Genomic DNA, 7,172 nt, shown 5'->3' with positions numbered 1-7,172 from the left:
CCACATAGGGCAAGCTAGAATGAACTATCTTACCCAGGACCGCCGGAGCAGTGTGGACCAGTGGAGGACTACACAATCATGAGGTTTGATATCGACTTGTGTGTTTCAATAGGGTACCGATGGTATGTTTTGAACCGATTTGATTTAGCCATTCTGAAGTCATCACTTGGTTGAAGCGCTGAACTAGGGAGGGGCATCGTTTACATATATATTGGTTTTCGCATGCTCTACTAGGTTAATGTCATAGGGTTGGCTATCGAGCATGCCCAAGTGATGACTTGATTGTGTGCTTGCTTGAATTCTTCACATTTCATACCATCGGTTAGTTGTCGAATCATTCCTCGATCATAACCTTCGTTCTTGGTTCATGTATGCTCTCTTCCACATAGGGCAAGCTAGAATTAACTATCTTACCCAGGACCGCCGAAGCAGCGTGGACCAGGGGAGAACTATACTTTGTCTTGTATGCCCTCTTCCACATAGGGCAAGCTAGAATGAACTATCTTACCCAGGACCGCCGGAGCAGCGTGGACCAGTGGAGGACTATACTTTGTTCATTACACCACAGTATTAAGTATGGTGTCCTCTTCCACATAGGGCAAGCTAGAACTAACTATCTTACCCAGGACCGCCGAAGCGGTGTGGACCAGGGGAGGACTATACTTTATACTTCACACACTAGCCATACTGAAGTCATCACTTGGTTGAAGCGCTGAACTACGGCGGGGTAATCGTTTACAGGTTATAATCATATAGCTGCATGCTCATTAGTAGATAATGGAATATTGTATGGCAATATGAGCATGCCCAAGTGATGACTTTGTTTCAAGCTCAACAGGTAGGGTATTGAGTCCTCTTCCACATAGGGCAAGCTAGAATAAACTATCTTACCCAGGACCGCCGGAGCAGCGTGGACCAGTGGAGGACTCTATACTTTATACTTCACACCACAGTATTGAGTACGACTTGCATAAAGCCCCTAATGAGAACCACGAGGGCTCTCTCAATGTAGAACCACGAGGGCTCTAGTACCGATTCTCTCGGTACGGCTTGGTCCGTGTTCCTTTATGCTTGTACTCTAAGTATTAAGTATTGTGTCCTCTTCCACATAGGGCAAGCTAGAACTAACTATCTTACCCAGGACCGCCGAAGCAGTGTGGACCAGGGGAGGACTATACTTTATACTTCACACACTAGCCATACTGAAGTCATCACTTGGTGGGGGTGAACTACGGCGGTATCTATCGTTTTGGTTCGGTCTATATAGGGTCGCTTGCATGCTCATTCGAATATAATGTAATTGTGTATGGCAATATGAGCATGCCCAAGTGATGACTTTGTTTCAAGCTCAACAGGTAGGGTATTGAGTCCTCTTCCACATAGGGCAAGCTAGAATGAACTATCTTACCCAGGACCGCCGGAGCAGCGTGGACCAGTGGAGGACTCTATACTTTATACTTCACACCACAGTATTGAGTACTTCTTGCATAAAGCCCCTAATGAGAACCACGAGGGCTCTCTCAATGTAGAACCACAAGGGCTCTAGTACCGATTCTCTCGGTACGGCTTGGTCCGTGTTCCTTTATGCTTGTACTCTTAGAAAGTCTCAACCCGGAGGTCTTGACTTTGATTGTCATAGTTGGACTACGACGGGGTATCCGACTCATCGAATACCCCAGAAGCACACCATCTTTCGGGTAGGCGGTACGCGTACCTCCGGACGCGGAAGTCTCAACCCGGAGGTCTTGACTTTGTATTGTCATAGTTGGACTACGACGGGGTATCCGACTCATCGAATACCCCAGAAGCACACCATCTTTCGGGTAGGCGGTACGCGTACCTCCGGACGCGGAAGTCTCAACCCGGAGGTCTTGACTTTGATTGTCATAGTTGGACTACGACGGGGCATCCGACCATTGCTGATCGAACACCCCTGATTCACCATCTTTCGGGTAGGCGGTACGCGTACCTCCGGACGCGGAAGTCTCAACCCGGAGGTCTTGACTTTGATTGTCATAGTTGGACTACGACGGGGTATCCGACTCATCGAATACCCCAGAAGCACACCATCTTTCGGGTAGGCGGTACGCGTACCTCCGGACGCGGAAGTCTCAACCCGGAGGTCTTGACTTTGATTGTCATAGTTGGACTACGACGGGGTATCCGACTCATCGAATACCCCAGAAGCACACCATCTTTCGGGTAGGCGGTACGCGTACCTCCGGACGCGGAAAGTCTCAACCCGGAGGTCTTGACTTTGGTTGTCATAGTTGGACTATGACGGGGCATCCGACCATTGCTGATCGAACACCCCTGTTACACCATCTTTCGGATAGGCGGTGCGCGACACCACCGACGCGGAAAGTCTCAACCCGGAGGTCTTGACTTTGTATTGTTGGATAGTCCTCTTCCACTATAGGGCAAGCTGGAAATATTCCATTTTACCCAGGACTGCCGAGGCAGCGTGGACCAGGGGAGAACTTCACGGAATCTTCAGGCATCCATGATTGCCATAGTGCGTAAGCCGCCGCTGTGCGCGTCAACTCGTTCCCCGTGAGGAGGAGTCTAGCCGCCGCTAAAAGACGAAGCATTAAGTGTCCTCATTCCACTATAGGGCAAGCTAGAATTAACTATCTTACCCAGGACCGCCGAAGCAGCGTGGACCAGGCGAGGACTATACTTTATACTTCACACCACAGTATTGAGTACGACTTGCATAAAGCCCCTAATGAGAACCACGAGGGCTCTCTCAATGTAGAACCACGAGGGCTCTAGTACCGATTCTCTCGGTACGGCTTGGTCCGTGTTCCTTTATGCTTGTACTCGCGGAAAGTCTCAACCCGGAGGTCTTGACTTTGATTGTCATAGTTGGACTACGACGGGGCATCCGACCATTGCTGACCGAACACCCCTGATTCATCATCTTTCGGATAGGAGGTGGGCGCACCTCCTACGCGGAAGTCTCAACCCGGAGGTTCGGACTTAGAGTTTTTCCCATTTAAAAGTTTTTCTCTTAGCCATACTGAAGTCATCACTTGGTGAACGATTGAACTAGGGCGGGTTAATCGTTTATAGGTATCATGTGGTTTGCATGCTCTCTTAGGTTAAGGTCATGTGGTTGGCTATCGAGCATGCCCAAGTGATGACTTTGTTTCACGCTTGCTTGATTTCTTCATGATTCCCTGTTATATAGTGTAATCATTCGAGAACAGGGAATCTTTGGTTTTGCTCAACAGGTATTGGATGTCAACTTGGTATCTAGATCGCATTAAGTCTCAACCCTTAGGTTCGGACTTGTATAGTGACATCTTGTTACGGTCTTGAGTCTCAACCCGCAGGTTCGGACTACTTAGTGTTTGATCGAATATAATATGGCAACTTGTGCCTAAGTCTCAACCCGCAGGTTCGGACTTCTGTTTATTTGGCCAATGTATGTATAAGGCAACTTGTGCCTAAGTCTCAACCCGCAGGTTCGGACTTGTGTATTTGTTCGAAGTCATGTATAAGGCAACGTGTGCCTAAGTCTCAACCCGCAGGTTCGGACTTGTTAGTGTTTCGTCAACTTTCATATGGCAACTTGTGCCTAAGTCTCAACCCGCAGGTTCGGACTTGTGTATTTGTTCGAAGTCATGTATAAGGCAACTTGTGCCTAAGTCTCAACCCGCAGGTTCGGACTTGTGTATTTGTTCGAAGTCATGTATAAGGCAACGTGTGCCTAAGTCTCAACCCGCAGGTTCGGACTTGTTAGTGTTACGTCAATTATCATATGGCAACTTGTGCCGAAGTCTCAACCCGCAGGTTCGGACTTCTATAGTGTTTCGTCAATTATCATATGGCAACTTGTGCCGAAGTCTCAACCCGCAGGTTCGGACTTCTGGAAGGATCACTTGGCCACTAATGATCCTTCCGCAGGTTCACCTACGGAAACCTTGTTACGACTTTTACTTCCTCTAAATCATCAAGTTCGGTCAACTTCGATAAAGCAGACGCGGTTCACGAGGATCCAGCGAACGATCATCTCCAAAGACCTCACTAAATAATCCATCGGTAGTAGCGACGGGCGGTGTGTACAAAGGGCAGGGACGTATTCAACGCTGGCTGATGACCAGCACTTACTAGAAGTTCCGAGTTCATATGGACCATTGCAATCCATAATCCCTACTAAGTGAGTATTTGAGTGATTTCCCGTTCCTCTCGGAATAGGAGACACGCTGCTACCCACATTGTAGCACGCGTGTAGCCCAGAACATCTAAGGGCATCACGGACCTGTTATCGCTCGATCTCATTTTGCTAAACACAAATTGTCCTGCTAAGCAGCGTACCGTAAGTGCACTTGCGCACACGAACAGCGAAGGTGTCAGGTCATACTCCACCGAAAGGTCCTAACCCGTTCCAATCGGCATCGACGCATTAACGCTGACTGCGTTCTAGTTAGCATATGTGAGTCACGTTCGTTATCGGAATTAACCAGACAAATCAATCCACGAACTAAGAACGGCCATGCACCACTACCCTTAAATTTGAGAAAGAGCTATTAATCTGTCTCACCTCCATAAGTTCGGACCTGGTAAGTTTTCCCGTGTTGAGTCAAATTGAACCGCAAGCTCCATTTCATTGTGGTGCCCTTCCGTCAATTCCTTTAAGTTTCAACTTTGCAACCATACTTCCCCCGGAACCTGACTTTGGTTTCCCGGAAGCTACTGAGAGCACCTGGTTGTAGCGTCTCCCAATTGCTAGTTGGCATCGTTTACGGTTAGAACTAGGGCGGTATCTAATCGCCTTCGATCCTCTAACTTTCGTTCTTGATTAAAGAAAGCATCCTTGACAAATGCCTTCGCTTTAGTTAGTCTTACGACGGTCTACGAATTTCACCTCTCGCGCCGTAATACTAGTGTCCCCAACTACTTCTGTTAATCATTACCTCCGGTCTGAGTACAAACCAATGAAAGATTAGACCAAGGTCGTATTCCATTATTCCATGCAAGATTATTCTAGGGCGTTTGGGCACCCTGCTTTAAGCACTCTAATTTGTTCAAGGTAAACGTGAGCGGTCGAGCTCTATGTTACACTTGCACCCGTTGAAGGGCACACCATGACACAGACTTGGTGCCCTACCACACCATTGAGTCGCAACCAGATTCCGACTTGGCCCACCGACCACGGGTTGACCGGGTCGGCGGAGCCGGACTGTGTTGGACAAGTATCAACTTCGAACGTTTTAACCGCAACAATTTTAATATACGCTAGTGGAGCTGGAATTACCGCGGCTGCTGGCACCAGACTTGCCCTCCACTTGATCCTCGTAGAAGGATTTATGCTCTACTCATTCCAATTATGAAACATCATTAAAGAGTTTCATATTGTTATTTCTCGTCACTACCTCCCCGTCCCGGGATTGGGTAATTTACGCGCCTGCTGCCTTCCTTGGATGTGGTAGCCATTTCTCAGGCTCCCTCTCCGGAATCGAACCCTGATTCCCCGTTACCCGTTGCAACCATGGTAGTCCTCTATACTACCATCCATAGTTGATAGGGCAGATATTTGCGAGATCTGTCGTCGGTGCGAGACCATACGATCAGCATCATTATCCAGACTTCAACTCAATGACACGGAGAACCCGCGATTGGTTTGACTAATAAGTGCACCAGTTCCCGCGAGGGTCCTGGCATGTTGCATGTATTAGCTCTAGATTTTCCACAGTTATCCAAGTAACTAGGTTGATGATCTCGTAAATTATAGCTGTTATACTGAGCCTTATGCGGTTTCACATTAAATCTGTTTGTACTTAGACATGCATGGCTTAACCTTTGAGACGAGCGTATATTACTGGTAGGATCAACCAGAATTCCGACTTTGCGTTCGAATGTTCATTGTCCCATTGCACCCGGAGGAGCAAACACCACGTTCTATAGGTTGTCAAGTCCGGTAGCACACGGGAGGCGAGCCCCCGTGCGAACCTCATTGCCCTCGTATCACACACACCCGATGCACCGGACAGGCACTTGAGCGGCATTCGACTCCGCTAAGCGCTCGTGCGCCCGATTGTGCATGCGCTGACGGGGCCTTCATACCCCTACCACAGCGACCTTATGCCAAACTTCCATGAATACTTAGGTGAGCTGACAAGGGCCTTCATTTCCCTACCATCAACTAAAGGACACGCTAGGCGCGTCCGATCATTGCAACTGCGGGGCTTTCATACCCCAATCACCACAGTACGCAATTCACCAGAGTTTAATCACAACCCCCCCGGACATGGCACACTATTAACTTGCAACAAAACTTAGTGTGTGCCGGGCACATCGGTTCCACAAAATCATTCCCGATGTACCCCAATTGGGGTTGTGAACGCATCCATGGTCCTCTGACACACCCAACCAAGCGTGGATACTACATACCTCAAACACCCAGTACACTAACAGACAAATCAATATATGGTTGCTTTCCCCCAGACATTTGCCAATCACTTGGCACCCGGACGGGAACTCGCTCCTGATTGCGCCATTGCCACCCATTTGCCAAGAGCGAGTTCTGTATGTAGATTTCATTTGGAAAGACAACCGTGTACTGGATATTCTATCCGACGATTACAGATGACGAGTACGAGACTCGACTACACTCACGGATAATACATTTTGGGTCGAGATTGCTTTCGGGGTTTTCGATTGGTCTTGCGCTTGTAAACGTATAACTTTGACTTGTGGTAACCTCGGTATGTTAGTCGATCACGTGGTTGTGAACTGGGTAGGGGTGGGCAATCTGTTCACTTGCACTCTGGGTAGGAATATGGTGAGCGCTATAGGTTAAAGATCATGGTATGGTTCCATCGTGATGACTTTCGCTAGATAGTAGTATGTTTGGATAGTTATAACGTTTTTGGCCATTTGTTCATAGTGTTCGGTTCATTCAGGAATTCGATTGGTCTTTGCTTCACACACGTGGTCGATCACTTGGATGTGAACTAGGGTGAGATTAAGGTGTTCACTAGTGCTCTTCGGTTTTGGATCAGTAATGAGCACTTGATTGGTTTCGCATAATATGTATCCATAGTGATGACTCTTTCCAGCTTAAGATTTCGTTACCGGTTTCGAATCCTCCCCACGTTCGCTTTTACTTGGTTAGGTTTTCGAGTGTAGATTTGAAAGCAATCTCATGTATGTATCCCATCTGA

Source organism: Anopheles ziemanni, assembly GCF_943734765.1.
Source record: "Anopheles ziemanni chromosome X unlocalized genomic scaffold, idAnoZiCoDA_A2_x.2 X_unloc_54, whole genome shotgun sequence".
In the NCBI taxonomy this organism is placed as follows: domain Eukaryota; kingdom Metazoa; phylum Arthropoda; class Insecta; order Diptera; family Culicidae; genus Anopheles; species Anopheles ziemanni.
This window is presented reverse-complemented; position numbering follows the sequence as displayed.